The 17,212-nt window shown below is 44.8% G+C and overlaps 1 protein-coding gene across 1 annotated transcript in view; it reads right to left on the bottom strand.

Moving 5' to 3' along the window:
- Window positions 1-16,926, bottom strand: part of LOC115102688 (G protein-activated inward rectifier potassium channel 4-like) — a 28,744-nt gene extending 11,818 nt beyond the window's left edge. The window contains exons 1-2 of the mRNA XM_029622904.2: window positions 16,798-16,926; window positions 16,529-16,661 (exon numbers count right to left, since the gene is read on the bottom strand). The gene's annotated coding sequence lies outside the window, so the exon portion shown is untranslated. The remainder of the gene's footprint in view (window positions 1-16,528; window positions 16,662-16,797) is intronic.
- Window positions 16,927-17,212: the final 286 nt, after the last annotated feature.

The raw sequence follows: 17,212 nt of genomic DNA, 5'->3' as shown, positions 1-17,212 counted from the left end.
TAATGAAGCCTACAGTTGCAAACATGCATAAAGAAAAGCTCAGCTGTCACGTCCTGACCTTAGTTCCTTTTTTTATGTCTCTATTTTAGGTTGGTCAGGGCGTGAGTTGGGGTGGACATTCTATGTTTTGTTCTATGTTTGTATTTCTATGTGTTTGGCCTGGTATGGTTCCCAAACAGAGGCAGCTGTCAATCATTGTCTCTGATTGAGAACCATACTTAGGCAGCCTTTTTTCACCCTTGAGTTGTGGGTAGTTGTTTTCTGTCTCTGTACCAGACAGGACTGTTTCGTTTGTTCCTTTTTGTTCTAGTGTAATTAAAAGATCATGAACACATACCACGCTGCACCCTGGTCCTCTCCTTCTTCCACCGACGACAACCGTTACATCAGCCCTGTGAGTTCTATTGTCTATCAGTTGTTGTCTCTGTGTCTGGGTAGAGGAAACTCCCCTGTTAGTCTAGTGTAAGTATAATTAATATGAACAAGTGTAAGGTTGCTGCAGTTTGACAGGGTTTTCTTCATGAGTTAAAAAAAACATGTGACCTGATTAGAAAAACTGGTCCCATCATAGTCCTGTAGCTCAGCCTGGTCTCATAGACCAGATGTAATCACTGTCATACCCTATAGGGTCCAGGCCCCAGGGAGAACCATTTTTCCAAGGGCTTTATTCAGGAATGTTTCAGTCTGTGTTTGACTTTGTGAATTCATGGAGAAACTTCTTGTCCAAACCTACGATGGCGCAGCTGTAATGGAATGTATCTGCTATTTACAGCTAAGTCCCCTCCTGTACCCTGATTAAGAGGTATTGACCACTCCACTAACATTGCCAACTCTTTCCTGACATGAACTGAAGCCATGTCTCATGTGCCGCTCATCCACTGGCACATTGAATGTTTCCTCTCCAGGCATTGAGTAGCCCTGTCAATTTTCTCTCATTAGTGTATGTAGAGTCAATCACATACACAAAAACAATCGCATTTATTAAACATCAATGATTTTACTCATTGCATGGACTAACACATTCTTAGCTATTTTGTCTAACTGTGTAGTGTATTGTGTTGTTGTTTTGACTTCCCAGTCAAATCCTGTCCTGCCCTCAGTGGAAGAGTTGAGCTCTTCTCCAACACCATCCATCCATGATGAGCTTGTCCTGCACTGAAGGCTATGAACACCTCAACCCCTGTCCTGCACTGAAGGCTATGAACACCTCAACCCCTGTCCTGCACTGAAGGCTATGAACACCTCAACCCCTGTCCTGCACTGAAGGCTATGAACAACTCAACCCCTGTCCTGCACTGAAGGCTATGAACACCTCAACCCCTGTCCTGCACTGAAGGCTATGAACACCTCAACCCCTGTCCTGCACTGAAGGCTATGAACACCTCAACCCCTGTCCTGCACTGAAGGCTATGAACACTCAACCCCTGTCCTGCACTGAACCCACCTGTCCTGCACTGAAGGCTATGAACACCTCAACCCCTGTCCTGCACTGAAGGCTATGAACACCTCAACCACTGTCCTGCACTGAAGGCTATGAACACCTCAACCCCTGTCCTGCACTGAAGGCTATGAACACCTCAACCCCTGTCCTGCACTGAAGGCTATGAACACCTCAACCCCTGTCCTGCACTGAAGGCTATGAACACCTCAACCCCTGTCCGGCACTGAAGTCAAGCCTCTGATCAACTCATGCCTCATACCCTCATTCAATCACTGCTGTGATCCCTTTCCAACAGAGTGGAAGTAGCCCTTTCATTCCCACCTTTCTCAATTGTTCTCTCTCAGTTCAGCAGTGTCATAGCTTAAAACATCTTTACAGGGCACAGAGCTTCTGGAACAAAACACCCAACACTTGAAATAAATATATCTTAATTATAGAGTAGAGTGGCAAAGTAATGGTCGCGGGGCACATTGAAGGTAAATGCTCAAGTCATCTTTCTTTTGAGCCAGACTGCCCCCGTTCTATAAACTACCAGCCAGCATTTATAATTGACAAATAATGAATCATTACCAACACCACCTACTCTCAGCATATTTCCCCTATGACCCCCATTTGACAGGCGAGATTCATTAAGTCCCTGAGTTTAGATGTTGAGATGAAAACATTCTCTGCCACACACACACTCCCGATTAAACCTCTTTGAAGTTATACGCTTAAAACGATCAGCCTCCATTCCCCATGCTCTGTCCAGTGGTAGAACACTGGCAGTAGGTGTGGGTGTGATGAGGAGTTGCCTGTTAGTCAGCAGCAAATGTGTGAAAGCTGAAAGCCATATTAATGATGCAGATCTCTGTGGGGTACGTGGGGGGAGGACAGGCAGAGACAGACGGAACACGCTGGGAGGCCACAAATCAGCAACTGATCCATCTAGAGGTGGGCCCGCCTGACGAGAGAAGATTAAAGAGACAAGGGGACAACATGCTGCATACATGTATGACTGGGAGAGACATTAGCCAAGGACTGGCAGGGGACGGAGAGCAAGGGAATGAGGGAGGGGGACAAGAAAACAAACAGAGAGAACGAAGTAGATAAAGAGATATAGGAAAGGGAAATGAGAGAGGTAGAAAAACAAATGAGGAATGAAAATGAGAAGGAAAGAGAGTAAGGAGTAGTGTTGGACAGGGCAAAAGGCAAGGATGACAGTGTTGATTGGCGAGCAGATCAGTCGAGTAGAGGGTTTCAGGAAGGGAGATAATGAGAGAGACAGTAAAGAATAGTTTAATAGGGCCAGAAAGAGAGATTGAGAGAAGGGGTTAATGGTTTGAAAGGAAATGACAGGTGTGGTTGGAAAGGTCAGAGAAGAGAGGCTAGAGGGAAGATGATGACTGGTTGTAGAGGCTGGAGCAGCCAGGTGTGAAGTGAATCGGTGAGTGCTAGGCCTAGTGTTGACACCAGTACCACTACTGCTAGTAGCAGTGTGTGTGTTTTTACAGGCTTCTCTCCAAGTTTGCATTCTGATCACAGTAGCTTCCCCAGAGGCTCAGTCAACCAACATGGCTTAATCCTAAAGACAGGACTGACCTCAGTTCAGAGTAGCCAGGCAGCATCTGCTTCCTCAGCACAGCTCCACTGGCACAGCATGTTACAGCACTAATGCCACCCAGAATAAAGAATAGTTCTGTCAGGGATAAGGGATGGAGGCCAGCCTTCTGGGTTGAAATGTCATGTCACCAGTATGAGGAAAAGATGAAGTCTCATTCTCTGTGTCGCCTATGTGAGAATCTTGTCATGAGCACCAGTGATTCTCTACTTTTTCCTTATTATTTTCGCACTCCATTTATCACTCTCCCCTGCTCCTCAGTCTCTTTCCATAGTCACTTTTCTCATTTCATCTGGGTTCCCATTTTGGCTCAGGATGATGAGGGTATAATGGCCTCATTGAAGACTAATGCTTTATAATGATGAAATGACCTGTCCAGCACAAACTGAGAGCCACAGACAGACAGATACCGACAGACTTGCCAGGACAGAGAGAGGATGCTTGAGCTCACTCCCCTCAGCCATTAAATTACATAGCCAAAGAGAACAGTAGTTGGGAGAGAGAATGAGTAGACGGGAATTAAAGAATACTACCAGAAATAAGAGGTGAAAAGAAAGAGAATGGAGTGGAGATAATTAGGAAGTGGTGAGGCTGAAACGAGAGCCAGGCAGACTCACTGCATTCCCACTTCACACTGTAGTCTACACACCATCTTTAAAGGCTTTGTACCACACTTAAACACTCTGCCCTTGAGAGAAATTCCTCTTAGGAGGGCAGAGAATTAGTTGTAATGTCTATTTTTATTTTAAAACAGCTTGTGTAGGTAGCATCATTAGATATGAGCATAATCATTTACATGGCTAGACATGATCTTAAATGTCCCTATTTTGTTCTCTATTGCTCCTCTATTATTCCTCAAGCAAGAGGGGAGGACGATGACATCACAGATTCCCATTAGACCAACTCCTTGAATGCCCTACTCCTTGAAGTTTGCAGTTTGGTCTAAAAAACACTATATTGCTCAAAACAGATTTTTTTTTACCCCTTAGTGTGTGTACTTTACAGTATTTATACTTGAGACTTTTCAACAGTTAAAGTTAGCTGGAGGACGTCTTTAACTAATTTGAAATCAAATCCAATCCAATTAGATTTGTCACATGCGCCGACTACAACATGTGTAGACCCTACCGTGAAATGCTTACTTACTAAGCTATTAACCAACAATACAGTTTTAAGAGTTAAGAAAATATTTACTAAATAAACGAAAGTTTAAAAAAATATATAACAATAACGAGGCTATATACAGGTGGTACCGGTGCCGAGTCAATGTACAGGTTAGTCATTTGTACATGTAGGTACAGTAGGGGTAAAGTGACAATGAATAGATAATAAACCGCAAGTAGCAGTAGCGTAAAAACAAATGGGGTCACAAGAAAAAACAGTCTGCTTTGACCCCCCTTTGCGGTAAAAGAGAGAACAGACTTTTTTTATAGGTATATATTTAAAAATATTTACCAGGCAAGACAGTTAAGAACAAATTCTTGTTTACAATGACGGCCTACCCCGGCAAAACCTGGACGACGCTGGGCCAATTGTGCTGCCCTATGGGACTCCCAATCATAGCCGGATGTGATGCAGCCTGGATTCGAACCAGGGACTGCAGTGACACCTCTTGCACTGAGATGCAGCGCCTTAGACCGCTGCGCCCCTCTATGACTTGGGTGACTGGAGTCTTTGACAATTTTTTGGGCCTTCCTCTGACACCGCCTAGTACATAGGTCCTGGATGGCAGGAAGTTTGGCCCCAGTGATGTACTGAGCTGTACGCACTACCCTCTGTAGCTCCTTACGGACAGATGCCGAGCAGTTGCCATACAAGGCGGTGATGCTCTTGATGGTGCAGCTGTCAAACTTTTTGTGGATCTGGGGACCCATGCCAAAGTTTTTAAGTCTCATGAGGGTGAAAAGTTGTTGTCGTGCCCTCTTCACAACTTTTTTGGTATGTTTGGACCATGATAGTTTGTTGGTGATGTGGACACCAAGGAATTTGAAACTCTCGACCCACTCCACTACAGCCCTGTCGATGTGAATGGGGGCATGCTAGGCCCTCCTTTTCTTGTAGTCCACAATCATCTCCTTTGTCTTGCTCACGTTGAGGGAGAGGTTGTTGTCCTGGCACCACACTGCCAGGTCTCTGACCTCCTCCCTATAGGCTGTCTCATCGTTGTCGGTAATCGGGCCTATAATGACAGTGTTGGAGTCATGCTTGGCCACGCAGTCGTGGGTGAACAGGGAGTACAGGAGGGGACTAAGCACGCACCCCTGAGGGGCCCCCGTGTTGAGGATCAGCGTGGCAGATGTGTTGTTGCCTACTCTTACCACCTGGAGGGTGGGTCGTCAGGAAGTCCAGGATCCAGTTGCAGAGGGAGGTGTTTAGTACCAGGGTCCTTAGCTTAGTGATGGGCTTTGTGGGCACTATGGTGTTGAACACTGAGCTGTAGTCAATGAATAGTATTCTCACATAGGTGAACATTTTGTCCACGTGGGAAAGGGCAGTGTGGAGTGTGATTGAGATTGATTGAGATCTGTGGATCTATTGGGGCGGTATGCGATTTGGAGTCGGTCTACGGTTTTCATGATGATGGTGTTGATGTGAGCCATGACCAGCCTTTCAAAGCACTTTATGGCTATAGACGTGTGTGCTACGGGGTGGTAGTCATTTAGGCAGATTACCTTCGCTTTCTTGGGCACAGCAACTATGGTGGTCGACTTGAAACATGTAGATATTACTGACTCGGTCAGAGAGAGGTTGAAAATGTCAGTGAAGACACTTGCCAGTTGGTCCGTGCATGCTCTGAGTACACATCCTGGTAATCCGTCTGGCACGGTGGCCTTGTGAATGTTGACCTGTTTAAAGGTCTTGGTCACATCAGCTACGGAGATCTTGATCACAAAGTCACCCGGAACAGCGGGTGCTCTCATGGGTGCTTCAGTGTTGCTTTCCTCGAAGCGAGCATAAAAGGCATTTAGCCCGTCTGGTAGGCTCCCCTCACTGGGCAGTTCGCGGCTGGGTTTCCCTTGTAGTCCTGCCACATCCTATGAGCGTCAGAGCCGGTGTCATAAGAGTCAATCTTAGTCCTGTATTGATGCTTTGCCTGTTTGATGGTTCGCCTGAGGGCATAGCGGGATTTCTTTAAGCGTTCGGATTAGTGTCCCGCTCCTTGAAAGTGTCAGCTTTAGCCTTTAGCTTGGTGCGGATGTTGCCTGTAAACCATAGCTGCTGATTGGGATATGTACATACGGTCACTGTAGGGACGACGTTGTCGATGCACTTATTGATGAAGCCGGTGACTGAGGTGGTATACTCCTCAATGCCGTTGGATGAATCCCAGAACATATTCCAATCTGTGCTAGCAAAACAGTCCTGTACAATAGCATCTGCGTCATCTGATCACTTCCGTATTGAGCGAGTCACTGGTACTTCTTGCTTTAGATTTTGCTTGTAAGCAGGAATCAGGGGGATAGAATTATGGTCAGATTTTTCAAATGGGGGGGCGAGTGAGAGCTTTGTACTCTGTGTGTGGAGTAAAGCTGATCTACAGTTTTTTTCCCCGATTTTTGCACATGTGACATGTTGGTAGAAATTAGATTAAATGGATTTAAGCTTGCCTGTATTTAAATCATCAGCCACTAGGAGCGCCGCTTCTGGATGAGCATTTTCTTGTTTGCTATTGGCCTTATTGAGTGCCAACGCCGGTTTGTGGTGATAAATAGACAGCTACGAAAAATATAGATGAAAACTCTCTTGGTAGATAGTGTGATCTACAGCTTATCATGAGGTGGGGCGGCAGGGTAGCCTAGTGGTTAGAGCGTTGGACTAGTAACTGAAAGGTTGCAAGTTCAAATCCCCGAGCTGACAAGGTACAAATCTGTCGTTCTGCCCCTGTTCCTAGGACGTCATTGAAAATAAGAATTTGTTCTTAACTGACTTGCCTAGTAAAATAAAGGTAAAACAAAAAAAATAGGTACTATAACTCAGGCGAGCAACACCTCGAGACTACCTTAATATTAGACATCGCGCATGCCAAGTCATCTGTTATTGACTGCCTGGTGATGCCACCAGGCACACCAAAACAGGCTGACATTTCAGGCTGTCTATTCAAACAGCTGAATGTGCATGATCATTATTTTCACAATTTCAGTATTATTCCAACCTCTTAGTGTGGAAATATATATAAAACACAGGAAAGTACAGTTTTGACTGCACTGGGCCTTTAATGAGACTTCCTGGCTATGATTTAAGCATGTAAGCCTTTGTCTCATATACAGTACCAGTCAAAAGTTTGGACACCCTTTGCCTTAATGACAGCTTTTCACACTCTTGGCATTCTCTCAACCAGCTTTATGAGGAATGTTTTTCCAACAGTCTTGAAGGAGTTCCCACATATGCTGAGCACTTGTTAGCTGCTTTTCCTTCACTCTGTGGTCCAACTCATTCCAAACCATCTCAATTGGGTTGAGGCCAGGTGATTGTTGAGGCCAGGTCATCTGATGCAGCACTCCATTACTTTGCTTGATCAAATAGTCCTTACACAGTCTGGAGGTGTGTTTTCAGTCATTGTCCTGTTGAAAAACAAATGATAGTCCCGCTAAGCGCAAACTAGATGGGATGGCGTATCGCTGCAGAATGCTGTAGTAGCAATGCTGGTTAAGTGTGACTTGAATTCTAAATAAATCACAGATTGTGTCACCAGCAAAGCACCCTCACACCTCCTCCTCCATGCTTCACGGTGGGAACCACACATGCAGAGCTCATCCGTTCACCTACTCTGTGTCTCACAAAGAGACAGCAGTTGGAACCAAAAATCACAAATTTGGACTCATCAGAACAAAGGACAGATTTCCACAGGTCTAATGTCCATTGCACGTGTTTCTTGGACAAGCAAGATTCTTCTTACTATTGCTGTCCTTTAGTATTAGTGGTTTATTTGCAGCAATTCGACCATGAAGGCCTGATTCAAGCAGTCTCCTCGGCACAGTTGATGTTGAGATGTGTCTGTTACTTGAACTCTGTGAAGCATTTATTTGGACTGCAATCTGAGATGCAGTTAACTCTAATGAACTTATCCTCTGCAGCAGAGGTAACTTTGGGTCTTCCTTTTCTGTGGCGTTCCTCATGAGAGCCAGTTTCATCATAGCGCTTGATGGTTTTTGCAACTGCAATTCAAGAAACTTTCAAAGTTCTTTAAATTTTCCGGACTTTTTTGGTTACTACATGATTCCATATGTGTTATTTCATAGTTTTGATGTCTTCGCTATTATTCTACAATGTAGAAAATAAAAATAAAGAAAAACCCTGGAATAAGTACGTGTGTCCAAACTTTTAACTGGTGCTGTAATGGTTTTCTTCCATTGAAGGAGAGGACCAAAGCGCAGCGTGGTAAGTGTCCATAGTATTTATTTAAACACATAAACTGAAAACTCCATACAAATACAATAAACGTAACGTGAATAACCAAAACCGAAAACAGTACCGTGTGGTGTAAAACACAGACACGGAAACAATCACCCACAAAAACACAGTGACACCCAGGCTACCTAAGTATGATTCTCAATCAGAGACAACTAATGACACCTGCCTCTGATTGAGAACCAATACTAGGCCGAACACAGAAAAACAACCTAGACACACAAAACATAGAATGCCCACCCAGCTCACGTCCTGACCAACACTAGAACAAGGAAAACACAAAAGAACTATGGTCAGAACGTGACAGGTTCTGTACATCATTACTGATGAATACTGACAGTAAAGCCCCCCTGGATGTTACATATTTCAAATATACATACTGCAACATACATTTGCTTCTCCATAAAAGGCCAACAGACCTTGATTCAACCCGCTCCATACATCTGCCATTGACAGTAGTGCGTGACACACTGACTAATTTAGGGTTACAAAAGTCCTGGAACTTTCAATAAATTCCCTGATTTTCCCGAAATCCTGGTCAGAGGATTCCCGGAATCAGGAAAGAATAAGCAGGAAATCCAAAATCCTCCAACATGGATTTCTGGAAAACTAGGGAATTTATTGAAAGTTTCCAGAATTTTGCAACCCTAGTCACAGTCACATCATGGTAGATTGGCTTTAGTTTGGACTGAGGAGCAAGAGGGAGTCAGGTTCCGTGCAGCGGGTCTCCAGGGTCTTTGCTCAACATCTTTGGCCTCCTCAAATATACTGCACGCCCCCTTGATATTGTCCCAGGGCATGGGATGTAATGGTCAGCTACAAATGCACTGCAGAGAATACTAATGAGGGTTCAGAAGGGATGTTTTTTTTTGTTCAGGAAGATGGTTGATACCTGAGAGTGATTTACTGCTCTAGAATTGGCACTTGTTTCAAACCCACTATGGGAGCTTCTTTTACAATAAACAATCCTGGTGTTCCCTTGGGTAAATAAGCACGGTACCGTGGGAGGTCCTGCCGCTTCCCGCGTTTAGTATCTTTAATTAAAGCCTCAGGTTAGGTTCCGTCCTGTTTTAGTCTACACTTCCTCCGCACACAGAATACAAATTGACAGAATTAAATGGTATAAACGTATTTGCTCTTCACAGCGATTGTGTCGTAAACCACTTCTGGTGGTTTGAGGGCAATTTGAAAGCGAAAAGGACAACTCAATACGTGACCCTATGCTCCGCCAACGCACGGTACTCTGCTGAGTGCGGCTGATAATGGGCTGTGGTGGCTGAGCATGAGCAGTAAGCCAGAACAGCACCTCTGTATTCTTAATCAAATCACTGTCATTGCCAACACCTATAGCCCCTAATATTCTCCCAATCTTTCTCCCTCGCTGCCTCGTTTCCACCTCAATGAACTCAAATTGACAAGTTCAGGCAGATGAGGGATACAAGCAAACCCTTTAATTTATGTTAGGGAAATAGAAAGCCACTCAGTGATAGGTTGAATGATGATGGGATAAGGAGGTGGGAGAGAGAGAATGTTTAAACCTTGAATGGAACAAATGTTCTCTCTGTGAACCATATAGGTTAAGTTTAGAATCACAAAAAATGTATGCAGAGATTTGTAGTTAACAGCATTAATGGAAAGTAAATATGAAAAATGTATTATGAGGTTATGGCTGTTGGTGAACTGAACAATGTCCAAAGCCAAACCTGGCAGGCTGACATGGTTAGAGTCAGATGCTTCATGCCCCTGACATGGTAATAGTCAGAGGAGTCATGCCCATAGGGGACACAGTGGCACGTGGCCCTCGGATCACATTCCTTTCAATCTTTTACCCAGATTTTAGCAGAGATGCAGAGAAGCATATTTTGTTTCTTTTAAAAAATAACCCCCATTCAGGAAGATACAGTTTAAGAGGTATGCTTAGAATATGCAGGGAAATGTATTTAAAATAGAATTAAGCATAATGATTATGACTCTAGATTGCAGGAAAAAGCTGGTTTAGGTGTTTGAAAAATGAAAAATTCTCCAACTGGTGTTAACATAATATATAATATAATATAATATAATAATATTATTATTGAAGTACATCGAAAAAAATCAAGAGAAAACTGCAAGACTCAATAGAAGACAAAACAAGGAACAAACCAAAAAGACAGGCTTTTGAAGAAGTAACTATTTTTCATAAAATTGTACAGTTATCTTAGCTAGCTGAATTGCTAGCTGAATTGTTTACTTGTTGCTAAGCAGTTGCTAGGGACTCTCCTGGAAGAAGCTAGCTAGCTTACAAAGAATAACAACAAAAAATATCTAGTTAACAGAAGAAAGGAAGACAAAATAAGGACAGAAGAAAAAGGAAAAGAAAAAGGACAACAAAGTGAAACATCTAAAGAAACAAGAGACCATAATACAAGAAACAGCACTATAGAGAGATAGAACAACAACAACGCAGCCACTGCCAGCTAGCCTACTTCAGCAGTACTGTATCATTTGAATTATTTTAGTCAATAAGATTCCTGCTACGTAAGCTTAACTTTCTGAACATTCGAGACGTGTAGTCCATTTGTCATTCCAATCTCCTTTGCATTAGCGTAGCCTCTTCTGTAGCCTGTCAACTATGTGTCTGTCTATCCCTGTTCTCTCCTCTCTGCACAGACCATACAAACGCTCCACACCGCGTGGCCGCGGCCACTCTAATCTGGTGGTCCCAGCGCGTACGACCCACGTGGAGTTCCAGGTCTCCGGTAGCCTCTGGAACTGCCGATCTGCGGCCAACAAGGCAGAGTTCATCTCAGCCTATGCCTCCCTCCAGTCCCTCGACTTCTTGGCACTGACGGAAACATGGATCACCACAGATAACACTGCTACTCCTACTGCTCTCTCTTCGTCCGCCCACGTGTTCTCGCACACCCAGAGAGCTTCTGGTCAGCGGGGTGGTGGCACCGGGATCCTCATCTCTCCCAAGTGGTCATTCTCTCTTTCTCCCCTTACCCATCTGTCTATCGCCTCCTTTGAATTCCATGCTGTCACAGTTACCAGCCCTTTCAAGCTTAACATCCTTATCATTTATCGCCCTCCAGGTTCCTCGGAGAGTTCATCAATGAGCTTGATGCCTTGATAAGCTCCTTTCCTGAGGATGGCTCACCTCTCACAGTTCTGGGCGACTTTAACCTCCCCACGTCTACCTTTGACTCATTCCTCTCTGCCTCCTTCTTTCCACTCCTCTCCTCTTTTGACCTCACCCTCTCACCTTCCCCCTCTACTCACAAGGCAGGCAATACGCTCGACCTCATCTTTACTAGATGCTGTTCTTCCACTAACCTCACTGCAACTCCCCTCCAAGTCTCCGACCACTACCTTGTATCCTTTTCCCTCTTGCTCTCATCCAACACTTCCCACACTGCCCCTACTCGGATGGTATCGCGCCGTCCCAATCTTCGCTCTCTCTCCCCCGCTACTCTCTCCTCTTCCATCCTATCATCTCTTCCCTCTGCTCAAACCTTCTCCAACCTATCTCCTGATTCAGCCTCCTCAACCCTCCTCTCCTCCCTTTCTGCATCCCTTGATTCTCTATGTCCCCTATCCTCCAGGCCGGCTCGGTCCTCCCCTCCTGCTCCGTGGCTCGACGACTCATTGCGAGCTCACAGAACAGGGCTCCGGGCAGCCGAGCGGAAATGGAGGAAAACTCGCCTCCCTGCGGACCTGGCATCCTTTCTCTCCCTCCTCTCTACATTTTCCTCTTCTGTCTCTGCTGCTAAAGCCACTTTCTACCACTCTAAAGTCCAAGCATCTGCCTCTAACCCTAGGAAGCTCTTTGCCACCTTCTCCTCCCTCCTGAATCCTCCTCCCCCCTCCTCCCTCTCTGCAGATGACTTCGTCAACCATTTTGAAAAGAAGGTCGACGACATCCGATCCTCGTTTGCTAAGTCAAACGACACCGCTGGTTCTGCTCACACTGCCCTACCCTGTGCTCTGACCTCTTTCTCCCCTCTCTCTCCAGATGAAATCTCGCGTCTTGTGACGGCCGGCCGCCCAACAACCTGCCCGCTTGACCCTATCCCTCCTCTCTTCTCCAGACCATTTCCGGAGACCTTCTCCCTTACCTCACCTCGCTCATCAACTCATCCCTGACCGCTGGCTACGTCCCTTCTGTCTTCAAGAGAGCGAGAGTTGCACCCCTTCTGAAAAAACCTACACTCGATCCCTCCGATGTCAACAACTACAGACCAGTATCCCTTCTTTCTTTTCTCTCCAAAACTCTTGAACGTGCTGTCCTTGGCCAGCTCTCCCGCTATCTCTCTCAGAATGACCTTCTTGATCCAAATCAGTCAGGTTTCAAGACTAGTCATTCAACTGAGACTGCTCTTCTCTGTATCACGGAGGCCCTCCGCACTGCTAAAGCTAACTCTCTCTCCTCTGCTCTCATCCTTCTAGACCTATCGGCTGCCTTCGATACTGTGAACCATCAGATCCTCCTCTCCACCCTCTCCGAGTTGGGCATCTCCGGCGCGGCCCACGCTTGGATTGCGTCCTACCTGACAGGTCGCTCCTACCAGGTGGCGTGGCGAGAATCTGTCTCCTCACCACGCTCTCACCACTGGCGTCCCCAGGGCTCTGTTCTAGGCCCTCTCCTATTCTCGCTATACACCAAGTCACTTGGCTCTGTCATAACCTCACATGGTCTCTCCTATCATTGCTATGCAGACGACACACAATTCATCTTCTCCTTTCCCCCTTCTGATGACCAGGTGGCGAATCGCATCTCTGCATGTCTGGCAGACATATCAGTGTGGATGACGGATCACCACCTCAAGCTGAACCTCGGCAAGACGGAGCTGCTCTTCCTCCCGGGAAGGACTGCCCGTTCCATGATCTCGCCATCACGGTTGACAACTCCATTGTGTCCTCCTCCCAGAGCGCTAAGAACCTTGGCGTGATCCTGGACAACACCCTGTCGTTCTCAACTAACATCAAGGCGGTGGCCCGTTCTTGTAGGTTCATGCTCTACAACATCCGCAGAGTACGACCCTGCCTCACACAGGAAGCAGCGCAGGTCCTAATCCAGGCACTTGTCATCTCCCGTCTGGATTACTGCAACTCGCTGTTGGCTGGGCTCCCTGCCTGTGCCATTAAACCCCTACAACTCATCCAGAACGCCGCAGCCCGTCTGGTGTTCAACCTTCCCAAGTTCTCTCACGTCACCCCGCTCCTCCGCTCTCTCCACTGGCTTCCAGTTGAAGCTCGCATCCGCTACAAGACCATGGTGCTTGCCTACGGAGCTGTGAGGGGAACGGCACCTCAGTACCTCCAGGCTCTGATCAGGCCCTACACCCAAACAAGGGCACTGCGTTCATCCACCTCTGGCCTGCTCGCCTCCCTACCACTGAGGAAGTACAGTTCCCGCGCAGCCCAGTCAAAACTGTTCGCTGCTCTGGCCCCCCAATGGTGGAACAAACTCCCTCACGACGCCAGGACAGCGGAGTCAATCACCACCTTCCGGAGACACCTGAAACCCTACCTCTTTCAGGAATACCTAGGATAGGATAAAGTAATCCTTCTCACCCCCCCTTAAAAGATTTAGATGCACTATTGTAAAGTGGCTGTTCCACTGGATGTCTTAAGGTGAACGCACCAATTTGTAAGTCGCTCTGGATAAGAGCGTCTGCTAAATGACTTAAATGTAAATGTAAATTATAAACCAGATAGTTTGGCTCCTGGATGCTGATTGGCTGAAAGTGGTATGACAAAAAATGTATTTTTACTGTTCTAATAACGTTGGTAACCAGTTTCTAATAGTAATAAGGCACCTCAGGGGTTTGTGGTATATTGTAACTCCGCATTGCGTCATGCGTAAGAACAGCCCTTAGTCATGGTATATTGGCCATATACCACACACCCTCATGCCTTATTGCTTAATTATACCATGGCATTGTTGAATACTTGTTTCTGATTGGCTTGAAGGGCATTCTAGAGCGTGCATTATTTCCCTATAATGCACAGTACATTTGCACGGTAGAATTCAATGGCTATAGTTAATTCTTACATATTCTATGTTTGAGCTGCTTTGAACGCAAAGGTTGAAACGAAAACTTTATTGACATTGTTGAATTGGATTTTCATAATGGCAAGCTAGGGTTAGCTAAACTAGCAAGTCTGTTTGTTTGGTCACCATGGCAACTACTGTAGCTATCTAGTAAACTTGCTAGCTACTTCAGTGGATGGTGAAGGGATAATAAACTCGGGGCACTATATGTTCTCTGGAAAAGAATCCAAATCCACAGAAGGTCAGTTCCACTTTCCACATCCTTCATTATTTTCCATAGAACGCATAGCCCTCAATTGATTACCCCTTAGATGTAGGCATGCATGCCAAGTCATTGAATTAAATTAGCAATAGAATACAAATCACAATGCTGTAAAACAAAGACACAAAACAAATTGATTGGAAAGGTATACATCCCTAGAATAAAACAGAGGCTATTTCTGCACTGGCCAGAAAATATTATGTCTGAAATGGCCTTGAAGAAACAACAGAAACTTAACATTTTCAGAGCTCACATATACTTCTTGGGAGTTTCCTAATGCATTTTAGCAGAAAGTTCTTGATATAATTATTAAACACACATTCACTTTTGGAATATCATATCTTATGAACTAAAACAGATATTAAACGTAGGTAAAACATACTGAAAATAAGTTCTCGCAATATGTTCAAGGTTCATTTCATTAAGGCTTTAAATTCAACCCATTACAAAGCCTTGGTAGATGAACACCCCACTGACCTTAGGGTCATCTTCAGAGCCATGAATAGTGGTTAAGCTGGGTAAGTAGTGTAACCATCTAGCAATTCCCAGTCATATTTAATATTCAAGAACAAATCTAAACCATTCCATCTGATGCCCATATCCTATTCCAATGGTTCCATGATATCAAATTTGCTGTCATCAAATCTGAAGCATGTCAATTGCTCTTGAGCAGCCATGCCCTCCTTTTAGAATTTCTAGAATACTTTATGTAAAAAATATAACCAATTTGACAACGTGTGAATAGTTATAGAAAATCTATTCTAAACATCTTTGACATGGATAACAGGATGTGTTGAACACACAGCGCCCAGGGCACAGTCGCAGTTGACTGTTAGTTCTGGAATGATTATTTATTCAGAACGTGAATCGTTGATGACGAACAGCTGCATGGCGTGTTAATAATGGGTTAACAAATAATGCACGAATACTTCACGCTGTGCAGTTGGGAAGAGTGGGTCTGTTTAAAATTGTAGCTTACAAGTGGGTACTGGGTAGGCTAAGTAATTGGACTAGCTGTCAAAATTCTAGTCGTGTGTGAAACGCGTTGGAGCATAAGAGGAACGAACATATGGGCACGTTTTCACTCACTTGCTGAAAAACAACGTGAAAACAGGGCGAAAACGCAACACACCAAAAGCCGCCGAGAGAATAAAAACGGGAGGGGAGACCGGAGACGAAAGAGAGAAAGCGGGGAAGAGAGTGAAAGAAAGAGCGTAGACAAATTGGGGATGGATGAATGAGGATAAGAAAATAAATACACTATAAATGAACAATGTATTGCAATGTTTTAAATTGTTAATTGACGTCAACATTGTATCTGTAATTAGTCAAATTTTTACCCAAATTTAAGTGGATTTCTTTCGCAATCATTTGTTAAAATGTTTTATGCTCGGCTTCTAGTTGCCTACTAGTTACTGTTCAAATGTATTCCTTTTAAGAGCCTAACTGATTGACATGGTTAGGTTAGCTCACATTACCCGCTGATTTGAAATAAAACCACAAAAAATGGAAACCTCAATAAACGAAGTTGTCCGCAGGTTGACTTTATCTAGTTTAATAGACACATGGCCTAACAACCCGGTGTCATAAAGGCTACGCAAAACTGAAGCAAATAAAGTTTGCAACCCCTAACAGACCCGAGCATACATGAACCCAGTTTGGTTGCCTAATAGCCTTGTATATTCAGTCATATAGGCTACTACGGACATATATACAGCGTTGGCAGGGTTACTACTGTATTAAGCATTTCATAATTATGTAGTTAATAAAATACCTCACCTCGGTTCTACAACGGTGCTTGGTTCGACACGTCTGCACGAGCTCTGACCAGTACCTGTTAAAGGTAGGTTACTTCAAACACGACCACCGAGCGCGCCGCCAGTGCGGGTCCACATATCAACACATCTTATTCCTGTAAATTGACATAAAACGGAATTGCTAAAAATAATAAGTTGCATTTACTATCGCTATAGTAGTTTGGAATTAACACGTCTGGTTATATTGGCTTGGTGGTTATCCAAGGCATCCTCTGTTTGCGCTGTGCTTACCTTCTTTCCGAACTGGATTTGAGAGTCCCATGATCGCTGCCATAGCAGATCAGGTGGCGATATTAAAACAGTAGGTAAGACCACTACACTAAACTGCCACTTTTTTTGTTCGTCCTGTAGCTCCGCCTGGTCTCATAGACTAGACGTAACAGCCAGCTGTAGCCTACAGTTCATTGTGCGCGAAGGAACGGACTAGACTTGCCACTCCTACGCGTAATGCAAAACTCCCCTCCCTCTCATCCGCCCCCTGTACTTTACAGACTACTAAGCTTTTCTCATTATGTACGATCTAATATATGTGCTTCCGTGCTGTGTTCAGTGCTCAGTATGATAACATTACTATTCGGCTTTGACTGCTCTCTGCAGTGGCATCAGTAGTCCCATTTGATTCCATGCAAATCATTCCCTCTGATTT

This window comes from Oncorhynchus nerka, linkage group LG3 (assembly GCF_034236695.1).
Source record: "Oncorhynchus nerka isolate Pitt River linkage group LG3, Oner_Uvic_2.0, whole genome shotgun sequence".
NCBI classification, from domain to species: Eukaryota; Metazoa; Chordata; class Actinopteri; order Salmoniformes; family Salmonidae; genus Oncorhynchus; species Oncorhynchus nerka.
This window is presented reverse-complemented; position numbering and strand designations above follow the sequence as displayed.